The sequence below is a fragment of the Anser cygnoides genome, chromosome Z (genome assembly GCF_040182565.1).
Source record: "Anser cygnoides isolate HZ-2024a breed goose chromosome Z, Taihu_goose_T2T_genome, whole genome shotgun sequence".
In the NCBI taxonomy this organism is placed as follows: Eukaryota; Metazoa; Chordata; class Aves; order Anseriformes; family Anatidae; genus Anser; species Anser cygnoides.
In genome coordinates, this window is record NC_089912.1 from 4,421,806 (window position 1) to 4,435,891 (window position 14,086).

General features: G+C 36.9%; 1 protein-coding gene and 1 long non-coding RNA gene across 6 annotated transcripts in view; one reads left to right on the top strand and one right to left on the bottom strand.

Annotated features, from left to right (window-relative positions):
* The window catches only part of LOC136789113 (uncharacterized), a 48,495-nt gene extending 42,693 nt beyond the window's left edge, over window positions 1–5,802 (bottom strand). The window contains exon 1 of the long non-coding RNA XR_010827929.1: window positions 5,025–5,802. This is a non-coding gene — a long non-coding RNA (uncharacterized lncRNA). The remainder of the gene's footprint in view (window positions 1–5,024) is intronic.
* The window catches only part of MEF2C (myocyte enhancer factor 2C), a 141,213-nt gene continuing 132,899 nt past the window's right edge, over window positions 5,773–14,086 (top strand). For 2 of the 5 annotated variants that reach the window (XM_066988800.1, XM_066988804.1), the window contains exons 1-2: window positions 5,801–5,941; window positions 11,953–12,082. The gene's annotated coding sequence lies outside the window, so the exon portion shown is untranslated. Of the gene's footprint in view, window positions 5,942–11,952; window positions 12,083–14,086 lie in introns of all 5 variants that reach the window. The other 3 variants (XM_066988798.1, XM_066988803.1, XM_066988801.1) reach the window with 2 other exon arrangements.

Here is a 14,086-nt window from a genome sequence, read left to right on the forward strand (position 1 = left end):
ATGTTTAGCAAAAGCCTTTATCCTGCTGATCCTTTCCAATGTTTATTCTAAATATTCCTTTTCAAATAATTAATTTGACAATACACCATATTGCTGATTTGCACTAAAATGTTTTAGTTCTAAAAGCCTGTAACATTTTGAGGTTTTTGGTTTTGCTTTTAGACATCATCTATGAATCACTCCCTATCATATTTATGTTTTAATTCTTGGGCAACTATACCGGCAATTAGCATGTAAAACAGTTATACAAAATAGCAGATCAGTTTGTAATAAATCATACTTTGGCAGAGAGGGTCACCATTAATTTATTACTTTAAAATAACTTATAATCAGTGTTACTGTTCTGCAGTAAACATTCCTGGGTAAGTTATCCTCTCTTCTCTCTGTTGACAGAATCCTGGAGTGCATTTAAATTAATGGCATATACGTACCTGTGTTCGCACAGGCTGCAACTGTTCACACTGCTTTCATTTCCCCAGCGCGATGGCATAGATTTATTCACATATATCCCAGAATGACTTTCGTTGCTTATTTCTCTGTTGTTGTTTGTTTTTTTTGTTCTTTAACTCAGACTAAATCCAATAAGACAGAGGTTTTGTTATGAAGTTACTTATTTGTGCTTCTTGGAACGGGCCTTCTTATTTAATCAGCTTGTCATCTAATACTTGTGTGTGAACCTGATGTGGCAGAGGCAGTGCTACACATGGCACTGGGCTGCAGAGAGGCTTCTGTGCATGAAATGTCAAGTTTGGGCCCTACCATGTCATCTCATCCCCCCATGCCTTTGTGCTTTACGTATTACATTACACAAGCACACTGGCTACTCGATGTTCTTGCATGTGTCAGAAATTACTTCCTCTGCCTACATTAGCAACATCTCACCACACGCTTTCTTTTAAATCTTTTATAGAATATTTATAAGTTGGAGAATCTGATGCACTTGTATAGGTCTGCATACCGCTCTTTCAGGCACAGTGTTTCAGTAGAGCTGGTAAATCATATAAGATCAGAGTCTCCTTTCTCTTCCACCTTCCCCATCAGTGGTTTGAATTTTCCTTTTGAAAAAGGTGCTTTCATTTTACAACACATAAAAGAGAAACGTAGAGACATACCCCAAAGTCTTATCTTTTCCCCACTCTCAGAGATATTATCTTTTTCCCTGCCTTCAGCTGTATTTTTGCCAAATCTGACTCCATTTCTGCAATATTCCTAGCGTATCACTCTGGCTACAGGCAGCCACTGTTAACGACTGAAATTTCCAACTTAACCACCCTCTCTTTGTACTTACTCCTTCCCTACCTCCTATCTCAGTCTTTATTAATTACTCCATTCTTGTTCTTAACTTATGGACCTACATGTTTCTGAACTTCATAATATTTGCACTTGCAACTAGTTCCCTAAATAATTTTCTTCTAATTTGAAATTTGGCTCCCAAGCACTGTTAACATCCACACTTGAGTGGAAAGACATCTCATTTTATTTACCTTAACCCTGCCGTATGCCACCCCTCAAAACTGTTCAGAATGCTGCTGAAGTTACTTTTTTTCAAACCACACCTTTACTGTATAGATGACTCTTGATTTACTTGCTCTTCAGGAGCAAAATCCCAGTTCCTCTTTTGTATTAGGAAAACCTACATAACATTGACCTTCTTGCTTGCCAAATGTGTGTTTACATTCTTTCTTCTATCAGACTATGCATAATGAAAGACGGAAGGCCACATGCAATTTCACATACAAATGTTTGCTGCTTGGCTTAAACATATATATCAGTACTTATGAACTGGGGATTTAACATTCTACCATATTGCTACTGTATTTCCCTGCTGGCAATTGCCTGCTCCTATCAGTGGAAGCAGTTTCTATATTTTCAGCCTTCTCACCCCTCTTTTAGAGCCCAAATTTGAGCCAACATAACTGTGTACAAGCTCCTCATAGGCAGCTACTTTTTAGTTACCCAGTTTTATTACTCAGTCCTTTTCACTTGTGTATGTTTCAGGCTTGGAAGGTTCAGAATTTGGGGCCTGATTTCACTCTGATGTCTCCAAAAGTATAGGAAGTCTCCTTGGAGAATTCCTTGTCTACATTTTAGCCTGCTGATCATTTTAAAATCCTTCAAACAACTCAACCCCCTTTTCTTTCCACAGCTACACTCCCTACATCTTTGCCATACACCTCAATATCTTTCTGTTTTCTTCCCTGCTTATTCGTATTGTTATATTTGATCTATAAATACAATGAGTATGCAATGAGTCTTTATGCTTCTGAAGTACCATGTAAGTTGATGGTGCTATAAAAGTGGTCTGTAGCAAACTAAAGTAGTAATAATAAGTTGGGCATATGATGATGATCTACAGTTGTATAATATGCCCATTATCATACGATCTGTGCAGTTTTGTCATAGCTTTTTAGCACCTGAAAAACTGAATATAGGCCAAATGTTGTATCTCTATTTTACGTGATGGAGAAGGGAGACAGATTTTATCTGCAATATGCTCAGGCTGACTTTCTAGCATTTTGGAAGTGATTCTTTAACAAATGCTAGGGAGGAAAAAAAAAAAAAGAAAGAAAAAAAAAAAAGACATCTTGGATTAAAAAGCTAAAAATCGTAAAGCTGAGAACATATTACTTAGATGAAGATTTATGTGCCCAAGCACTAACACTAGCATTTTTCCTCATCCCTTTCTTTCCCCATGATCTGTGGCTAAGGAAATTCAGATTTTTGCCCATTTGATAGAGGCAACAAGACAAATCATGCTTCCGCAATTTCAGTGTGGCAGTGTCAAGTCCAGCCTTCACCGTATTTTGCAGTCAACCCCGCAGTCCTTCAAGTACATAACTGAGATTTTATTTGCTTAGGATGACATGCAAGGTCAGAGCTTCCTTGTCCACGTCAGACTGAATTCACAGAGGGCTGAGCTGAGACTAGTCTCTGTTTCTACTTTCCCAGCTAGTACCCCAGCAACCTTGACCTTGTAAGCAAGGACAGGCACATGATAGAAGGGAAATGTACAAAATTGTCATGTGTCCTACATCCTTCCCTGGAGGCTGAAAGTTTCACCTCTCTGATATGCTTAGTTGGCTCAGAGTACAAGTTCTTGAGAGCAAACACAATCCTAGGTCTCATATGGCAATCTGCAGGACAAGTGGTCCATCCCACAGACAGATTACCCACTGAAGCTTTCAGAGAAAGTCAAGCACGTTTAACTGACCCACACTGAAATCACAAAACCTAAAATCTTTACTTATTTGTAAACACACACAAACAAATAAATGTGTAAGACTTATATGGAGAATCTAGCATGTGGAAAGGTAACAATTTTCATTAGGTGGTGAAGTTTTACACAGAGTCTCTACAAAGGCTGTTCCAGCCCCACCAGTGGAGAGATCATTTGTGCCATCTGCACTCAGCAGGTACTGGGTTGTCAAGATGAGGTGGCAAATCAAAGTGGTAACAGGAGTAAATGAAAATAATATGCAGAGATACAAACTTAGCAAACCAAGACTCTAAAGCAGTTGGGTTTCGATGAGAACTACTGGATCTTTCTAGACAGAAATGTGTTTTTCTGATAGCACTCGTAATTAGCAAGACATTTTAGTGTTTTAACCTGGCCCAGGTGGATAAAATGTTTTCCATCAATAAAATTAAGACAGAGTTTGAAAAAAAAGCATTTAGAATTTTAACTGAAGATAACCGATAATAATCATATGCATACCCTTTAATTTAAACTACATTAGAAGCATGCATTAGTTGTTCCAGCTAATAGGCGGAACTCCAAAAGTTTTGAAATTGAGCCAAGGCAACTTTGCAATAACTACACCTGATTTGCAATGGATTTTCTTCAGAACAATAGTTTTGAAAATAAATGTAGTTCATCCCTATGCTTCTTTCTTTGCATGGAAATAGGAGACAGGAAAAAAATAAATAAAATAATAAAAAAAAACATTTCTATTAGCTCTTTAGCTTGTTATTTTAAATAAGTTGTAAGACAGACATATCTAAACAGGAAAATTATTATTTCCTGTTTGACTTATTTCTGTGCTAATGCACCTCCTTTATTTTCAGTCTTTTGGCAAGATTTCAAGCTGATTGTTAAGCTCTTAATTTCTGTGAACTACTAAACAGCTATATAGGTAGGTATAGCTGTTTTCAAACGAAAATAGACTATTTTCTTATTTTTTTCTACTATTTTTCTTTCGAAGAGATAAAAAGTCTAGTTTAATGCAATTACAGCAGTGCCTAAGTCTGAAGTTAATATTAGCTATGATCATTGTTTTTCAAACATTAATGGATCATCAAAAATTTCAGAATTCTCTTTCATTAGGACTTTGTGAACATTGTTTTTAATCTAAGAATGAGAGCTGACAGGAGGCTTGAAATGAAACACATGATTTTGTCAAATATGATGAAAACAGAAGAGCTTTATTATGACGGACACAAAACCCAAGAACCTGTTCCCCTCACCAACCTTCCACAAAGACCTCCTGTATAATTATTAAATAAAAACACTTACTTATTCAGCACTCAGCTTTTAAACCCTGAATAAGAGAAGTACATATTGAGACAGAGGTACTTAAAACGTTTCCATGGATACAGGATGATGCCAATCAGGTCCATGTTTTTATCTGAAAGGGTGCCCCTGCAGAGACATACAGCTTGGTGAGTGGTTGTTTATACAAGAAAGTAAATAGGAACCTTGTTTATTTTACAAAGAGCTCCTGACCCACATTTTTTCTCATCACGTTTTTAGACGGAACATTTTGCTACTTTTAAACAGCATATTGTAGTAAACACTTTTCAAATTTTTCACTAAAGTTGTCTAAGTTTATGACATGGTTTTCAAGCAGAAAATGGAGTACCTAGGTATGCTACTACTGATCTTGGCAAGCCTATATTGACAACTCTTTTTCTGAAACTCTGTGATAAGGCTTACATCTTTCTATTTCTATTACTAGAAGCCACTTCGAGGAACAAAAAAAAAAAAAAAGGGGGGGGGGGCAGATATAAATGATAAATACCCTTACCTTAATCCATTACGGACAACAACACGAAGTTTAGACGTCTTCATTCTCAGAAGACTCTCCCATTTACTTTAGCTCCCATTTTTAAAAGTGGTTGGTTCCTAGATACCCACTGCATAAGTGCTACGAACATGTAATTTTGACATCCAGTCTCTCAACACTGCATGCTTTCTAATTTTGGGAATGAGATTAATACCTCCTATTTGAGAGGTTTTAGTCTTCTAATATTTCTTTGGATAAAAAAGCACAATGAGTTAGTGAAAAGAAAGGCAATCAACTTTAATACTTAACACAGTTTAATAACCTGAATTGAAATATGTGTGTGCTGTATTTCCATTAAAAAAGTTTCCTTCCAGCCACAATTAATAGAACAAAACCCAGTCTTGTTCAGAGATTATTCTTGGAATGTAATTTTAATATCTATGTAAAGGAGGAAAGTTTTGTGCCATGTGAAAGCAATTTGGCCTTTTTTTCTTCTCGAAGAAGCAATTCCTGGTTAACACGACCGATTTGATATTTTCCACTTGAACTCGCAGCGGACTTTGAAGGGGGACAGCAGTGCTGTGTTCGTTTGCCAGCGCTGACAAAGGTCTGCTTGTCAGTGATACCTTTTACAGCTAAATTTACTCTGGAGTGACAGAGACAGGTGCACCATAGCCTGCCAGACACTTGTGCGCCCGCATCACGCAGCCTACAGGTCAACAACCAAAGGAGAAAAAGCCCAGGGCTGACGAGGAGAGGGTGAGTGAGGCAAACACAACCCAAACTGGGGGGTTTCTCTTCAAAGCCAGCTGGTCTGGCTTTATTCTACGGGAATTTTTTTTTTTTTTTTTTTTTTTTTTACCTGACGGTTTGATCAACGAAGCCCTCAGCAGGTGCTGACGGGTACAACTTCCTGGAGAAGCAGAAGAAGGGCACTGGTGAGTTTTAATAGAGAAAATGATTAAAAATGATTTTAAGTCTTTAGAGTGGTTCTCCTTGCCGCAGCACTGGGTGACTCGGCTCCAGGCTCATGGCTATGCTCACAAAGCTTTCTTCAAGAGAAAGCAGATAAGCTTTGTAGCATGCTTCGCATTTTATTTGATATGGTGCTTGATTTTAGCTTCTGTTGCCAAGAAAAGTTTCTTGAAAGTGACTGGATATTTATAGTCGGTTTCTTTCAAGTTGTTTCTATGAATCTGAATGCAAAAAGCATACAAGATTACATACGGGAACACCAAGAGCCACAGCACTGGTGTTGTACCCTTTCCCCCCTTAAACTGCCTCCTTTAAGATACACGAATTATCCTGGTAATTTCCAAATAAATAGGAAGGCTTTGTTTCTCTCCAGACAGTTCCCAGTATCTGAAGCTTCAGCTGACATTCCAGAGCCTTACAAACTCCTTCTGAACATCAATATAAGATTACTTGGTAATAAGAGGAATGAAATTTAGAATATTTAGAACATTCTATAAAGCTCAGTCACCAGAAGATTATCAGAAGAAACTGTTTCCTTTCATTTAAGTGGAAAGGTAAATTACAAAATGGTCTGTATGAGAGTACTGCCTTGGCATAATGCTTTTTATTATGAATTTACACAATTATACTTACTTTAAAACCACAAATTATGCCCCCGTGTGTACTCTTTAATTTCTGTAAGAGCTGGGAAACTAAAGGAAGGGAAGAAGGTTTATTCTCCTAGAACAATAAGATTTCAATTAATGTGAAAATGTCGGAAAATGTGACCACATGTTAAAATAAATATTTTGGAGGGGAGAAAAGCATTTTTATTATGATTTCTATTTCAAGAACTCATTCTTTTAACTTTGTTTCACAGTATTCATTACAAATTGTTGTGTTAAATTGAAAACATTTATTTAAGCAAGTAAACAGAGAGAAAACTTGACCATATGAATCTTTTTGAGTAAACAGATTCCACATCCACAATTCACATGCACATCATAGAAGACACTAATGTGAGAAAGAAGGGAATCATATGTCAATATACAGTTATACTATTTCTGTAGTGGATATTCCCCATATGTCAAAATAATGATTTATCGGCAATGGACAGACTAAGGTTAGGCCAGAAAATAATATCTGAAGCCCTTTTAAGCATCCCCTGATTTTTTTTATTTTTTTAAGCTAGACCACTTGGCATGGGACCAGTAAACCTGACAGAGAACTCCAACCTCTAGAGGTAGATAAGGCATTTCTTCATTTTGGGAGACAGAAAAAGACCAGCAGAGATCATTTTTGTTTCTGGAACGTGCTGTATGAAAATCATCACAACTTTGTTTGGTACAAGAATATCCTACTCAATCTTAGGATAAGAGACCAATAAAATAAAACATTACTAGGCAAAGTATAAAGTAAACCTCTAAATATCCAAGATACTTTCTTGGATGACGTATGAAAGGGACTGCCTTCAAACTAAGCAATGCCTGTAAAAAAATGCTGTTTTGTGCATAACATCTGTAGTATAGAAACTAAATCCCCTAAACAGCCATTAAAACCATGCGCTGTTAAATCAGAAGATTGTAAATAGTAAGGGCAGTTTCTAGAGTTAACTAGACATTGTACGTGCTACGCTAACCAAGGAAAATATATAACCTTTGCTTTAGAGCCTTTATTTCCATGAACTGTAATCTCATCAGCATTTTACTGTGTTGATTTTAAAGGCTCAGAAACAGTAATTACTGTGAAAAACTCCTGGGTAATTTCAAGAAATTCTGAGCAAGTTAGTCTATTCTGCACTGTATTTGGGAAAAAAATAATAATAAAAATATTTTGTAAAATGAAACTCCAAAACAGAGTATTTTACTTTTCTAGAAAAAGATTGTTTAATGTTGCAAAAGGTAGAGATTACACATTAGGCAATTTAAACAATTAAATTTAAATGTGTGCCCTTTATTAGTTTTTTTGCTTCTTATTTTTCTCATTGTCAGGGATAAGCATGTTCAATGAAGTTCTAAAATATTTCTGTTATTAATAGGAAATACTGAGAGTTTTTTTAAAAAAAAACAGAAAAAAAATACTTATTTTACTAAAACTTCACTACTATTTCAACTAGAAGCAGAATCAACCCTAAAATACCTGGTATATGTATTTATTTCCATGCCAGATCTTCCCTGTTAACTAAGAGATCAACATCCCTTCCGCTCCCAGGTTCTTTTCAGTTGTCTATTTTGTTAACTAGCATAGTTTATTCTTCAACTATCTTTTTATCTTTTTTATTTTGAAAAGCTACAGTTGAAGCAGTTGAAGCTTTCAACCACGTTTGTTTTTTCCAGTAAATCCAAACTCTAGTGTCAGGAAGATGTCTGTATTAGCTATTCCACAGCGCATGAAAATATAAAACAAGATTTAACCACAAAGCTTTGCAAAAATATGATTTAGTGACTTTATGTTGCGTTCTTCAAAAGTTAATTCAAGGCTTTTCATACCGTGCTGCATGGTATTTTCAAAGCATATTGTGCCTTTTTCTCCTATACTTACACTGGTGAAAACAGGAAACTTTCCACTGAAGGCAACGACGTTGCACTTAGGAGTTAGATAAAAAGATGAAATTGCATTATAGAAATGATAAAAGTAGGCTGAGTTGCCTTAGAACTACTTTATAAGTCCACACTTAAAACATGAGTATTTTCCCTTTTATATTTCTTTTATGAATTTGTGTATGTAAAGTGTGTGTGTACATATATATGTGCATATATACACTTTACATTTATAACGATTTTGCCCTTTGCAGAGTAAACAAAACCTAATTCTACAAATGTATACAACTTTCTCATGGCCTTTTATTAACTCACTTTTTGTTCAAAACTCCATTGGTAATCGTTCTGCACAGCGTCTCCCTGAAAGTCAGAGGTACAGAGGCACATTAGGGAGCAATGGAGAAGGGAATCTCTCCTCCTTGCCAGTCCAGGAGCAACGCGAGCAGCCGCTGCCTCCCCTGGCTGCCTCACAAACTCTGAGGCTGCTGCAGTGGCTGCCAGCTGGCCCACCCCTGCACCCCTCTGTGGTCTCTGTGGGACACATGGAGACACCCCCAGCATCCCCATGCCACTCCCCAGGGCTGCTCACTGCTCCTCCCTGCTATCCCATTTCATCCCAGTTCACCCTGCACAAGGTAATGTGGGCTGGCCTTGAAACCTGCCCCTTGTTGAAACATACAGATGCACAGACCCTTAACTGAGTTTTCTTCTCCAGTGCAAGCAGAGACAATTTATTTCATGGTTAAATCAGATTTTGTTCCTTTGAAAGCAACTAGCATTATGTAGCAAGTTCTGGAAGTACCATTAAAGAAATTTTCAAAAAAGACAGAAACACTATGCAACTCTACACACACTGGGTTCTAAATCAAGTTCAATAAATACAGCTTACAAAGATAAACATATAGATTTAAGCTAGGGCATATCAGTTTGCTGGAAACATGTAAAATAACTGCACAGAATGAGTGAAACAGAAATTACTGCTTTGTTCGTTAATATAAATATATATATATGTGTATAGTAATGCTAGTACTACATACATATTTAAAAGCTGTGCTTGCAGTATATGAAGCTCAACCTAATGTTAATGTACCCAATGTGCTGTACCTTGAAACATGACAGCATCTATCAAGGCAAAAAATTAAAAGGTGATTAGTATAATACCCAGTAGTTAAGCAGTAATTCAGCAAAACAAACCTTTCTGTATTTGTTCTTAACAAAACAAAACAAAAAAATGCTCTCCCCCAGTAATTTTTCTCTCTCTCTCTACTTTCTTTCATTGCTATACCAACAATGATACAGAAGTATACAAAATCAATGGTTCGTATGATTTGTGCTATAGGTATCTGCAGCATTCTCCTTTTTTTGCCTTTGCTGTCTTATGTGCTGGCATAATGCAGCAAAAAAAAGTTTATCTAATATAAGTATACACAAATAGCGTTTTCCCCAGTATCAGTCCATCTCCTGTGTTTGAAATTATGTAGAAAAATGTTTGGTAACAACAAATTAATATCATGCGCAATAATTATAAAAGTTAATGAAGAGTCTATCAATGCTGAGAAAAATAGAAGAGGTTGTGAAATAATCTACTTGCATATTGGGAGATAGTCCCTACCCATAGAATGACATGGCTACCCATTTAATTATGTGTCCTTGCACTGTCTGACTTAATTAGCCACTCACTCTTCAACCACTATGCTTTTGATAGCATTTAGATCTCAGGCACACACAACCTCACTGAAATGAGATTTTGATTTGTATTCTGGCCAAGAAACATGAGGGAACAGTTTCCCACTCTGAGCAAAGAAGCATTTGTCCCTCCATTCCTGAGAGAAACTATTCTGCAAATCATTTGAGAAGTGCTGGGTTTGATCCACAAAAAGGATGCAGGAACTACTCATTGAATCTCACTTCAATCCAGAAATTCTTAATCTGTCTATCCTGCTTAGTGATAGCCCTGCTGAAAGTATTTACACCCACATGCCCTTTTCCCCATCTTCACTGCTTCTAAATACCTGGACCCCCAAAGAACCTCCACTCTCATTTACATATTAAAAAAAAACTCCTAATTCCCTTCCAAACACACTCATATTTTCCAGGCCTTACTCCTTATCTGAGTCACCACCAAGAGGACAACACAATCATGTCCGGAGGTACTGGAGAAAAGGGGCCATATAGGCTTCTGTAGATACCAAGCATAAGGACAACAGCTTGTGCCACCAGAATGGAAACGTTTAACTTTTTATTAAGAGTTCAGCAATGGAGGGGGGTAGTGACACAGTTGATGGGTCAGTTCAAAACATTTCAATATATATATATGACTGGAAATTAACCGACTAATTAAAAAATCGAAGGACGTTGGCTCTATATGGTCTGTACTTGGCTGACAAATACAGCAACCCCCAAGTTCAGAAATTTTCTCAATTTAGTAGCTAGGTTTCCTCTCCTTTGACCATGTCGGTGTAGCTGCCCATAAAATTATTGTTGAAACCAGGTGTAGCTGGGCTGATTGGCATAGGCTTGCAGAACATAACAGGCCAGAACTGGGAACTTAAAACTGTCCATATCATCCAGGAGCTGTGCAGAGATGCTCAAACTAGATCATACGACAGCAACAATAACTTCAGATAAAATACATCTAAACCAAAGTAGATATCCAAACATGACCTCTGAGGATTAGTTTCCTTTTAACCTCAGTATTTAAAGTGCTTCCATGGGAAGAGTTATAACCAATGACATCACAGCTAGAGGCTCATGGAAGTTTTAATATAGACTAACACAAGTGGCACAAGCACATCTAAAGGCTGACCCAACTATTGTGCAATTACATTTTACAGCCATGGAGGTTACAAGTTCTTCCTCACATATCAACAAGAGCTGTCAACTTTCAAACGGCCTCTCTAAAACAACTAATAAAATTTCATATTAATTACTATTTTGATAATAGAAATATTAGTATTACAGCAGGACTTAGAAAACGCTTAGAAGATGCATTTATAGACCAACTCTTGTGTCTGGAGCTGCTCAAATGCAAAACAAAAACAGGAACTTAGTAGTGAGGACTTTTACAAGCAAAATAAAAAGTGTATTTTCTCAAAATATCCACAAACTAACATATTACCTCTTGATATCTGTGTTATCTTTATTACCTCATTCCATACACTAATCTATTGCTTTTCTGTGCTATACTCAATTTGTGCTGCAAATATCATACAGCATACTCTGTTAAAACAGACAGGATGATTGACCTTTTAAATTTGCATATCATTTACTCAAGCTTCAGTTACGGAAAGTGGTAAGCAATTTGCAATAGATGCAAATTCTCAGAGAAACGTCCAAAAATCTGGGTGCTTATCTGAAATATAAATTTCACTCTAGAAAACTCCTGAGAATTTTTCTTCTCAAAAAAAATAAAATATATATATGTTATTTTTAAAAAAAGGCATTTCCTCTTCTAGCTAGGAATGCCATAACAGCAGCCTTTCTTGTGGTATGTTGGAATCTGCATCTGAAGCCAGGACGAAGAACCGTAGTGGCCTTCAGCAACAGGAGATGGAGTTGACCACTGTTTTGGTATACTTAGAACAGGTTTGATTTGAATTTTGTTTGAATTGTGGCTAGGGGGCCTATCCAAAACAAATCTCTACTTTGCTTGGCCCTCAAAATTATCATGAATTTCATTGTCTGCACAGATGCAGATGCTGATCTAATTTGTAGCAGCTGCAGAATACTTAATTAAGCATTTTCTAGCCATCTATGGCTGTCTGCTTCTGTATCGCATCATCATGCAGTGCCAGATAGACAAATGCTTGAGTATCACACAATTAGTAAGGGGGTGCAATCATATTTTTTGTTTTGGGTTGAGGGATTTTTGGCAAAATACCTGAAAATATCACAATACCTTAGGCAAAACCATTTCATGAAAGGATAGGGAATACAGAGCTGAAAAAAAAAAAAAAATCCTTCCCCCCACCCTGTTTCCCAAAATGAAGGGAGATCAAAGGAAGATTCTATGTATTCCACTGGGGGCAATCACATGGGCAAATAAATGTAGTAGTAGGAACGAAAAAAAGGCAGTTACAACCATTTCTTACAATGCTAGTTCTGAAGCTTATTTTTCAGGAACCTTTCTTCTTAGAGAGAGGTAGGGGGAACTGTCCTAGCAGAAACTTCTTTTAACTCAGCTAATGGTGAAGAGGTTTAAACCATCTACTACCGCATATATTAAAAATGAAACACAAATGTATCTTCCACTTCATCAAGCCTAGAGGTTGAGTGTGATACCAAAAGATAGATGGGGAAGTTTAGCAATAGGGACTCTTGGTGTCCTTTGCAGTTGGCGGCAACCTACCTGATCCCAGCATCCCACAGCTGCTCCAGGTCCATCTCTGTTTGGTTCAGGACAAAGACCCACCAAAGCATAGCACGTCTCCTTGGTGTACCGTTTGCCTTTAGCGACAGCAAGGATACTGCATCTCTTGGTGGGGGAGGCTTTTTCCTAATCGAGGTAGACTTCAGTCACAGTTGTATTAAACCATATGAATTACATTCCCACCAAATGTCTTGTTAAAAAAAAAATTATAAAAAAAAAAATCTAATGTTTCTGAGGCATATGAAGATGCAGAATAATCAGACTGATGAACAGCAGTTCATGCAAAGTGACAATATTTCCAAAATTGTTCTTCAAATACATTCCTGTACTTAAACCCTATTAAGATGGGGAAGTGATTCCAAATTTCCACTCTAAGCTCATATTTAATCTATTTTTATATTTTTTGCTTAGGAAAAAAGCCCATTTAGCTTGAAATTTCACCTAATTAACTTTATGTCAGAAGATATTTCTGAAAAAAAAAATAAAAGTTGAAACTTGTTACTTAGCTTTTTGGTTTGCCTGAGACAAAAGTTTTGCTCGCTTACGTCTGGCTAACACTGAAGAACTTCAAGACCCTTGATACATTTCTCCATGCAAGTCTAGACTCACATTTTTGGAGTCCCTAACAGGGGAAAGGTTAGTAGGTTAAATTCTTCCTTTAGCTACACTTAAGTAAGCTCATTGACTACAACTGTTGTCCCCCTAAAATACATATGTATATATATAAACTTTATACATTTGGTGGAATGCTGTCATAGGATGATGAGAACATTTGAATACCTTACAGAGAGGCAGTGCCCGGTACGGGAATTGGAGTTCCATCGTTTCCAAAGATTAAGTCTGAGGCAGGAATAGGATCTGGGTGACTGCTGATGTGGGCCTGAGCTTCCATTTTAGGGTCTCATCTAAAACCCATCAGCGGGCATTGGATTTCAACAGACTTCAGGGGAGTTTGGATCTGGTGCGTAAGCCCTACAGCATCCTAGTTCCACATAAAACACTAAATTTAACTTTTCCATAAAGTTGCTAACTCCTGAAAGACTGGCTATCACTAGCTCCAGATCTCTGCTGTCCAATATTAGTCTGTGTTGTCATTCACAATGTAATAATGCTATTTTTACACTTTCAGGACAATTTTAGTAATATCTAATCTTTGAAAGAAAGCGTATTTGTCTACAAAGAAGTTTCCCTTTATCTCTAGTTTTAAAACACTGTTAAAA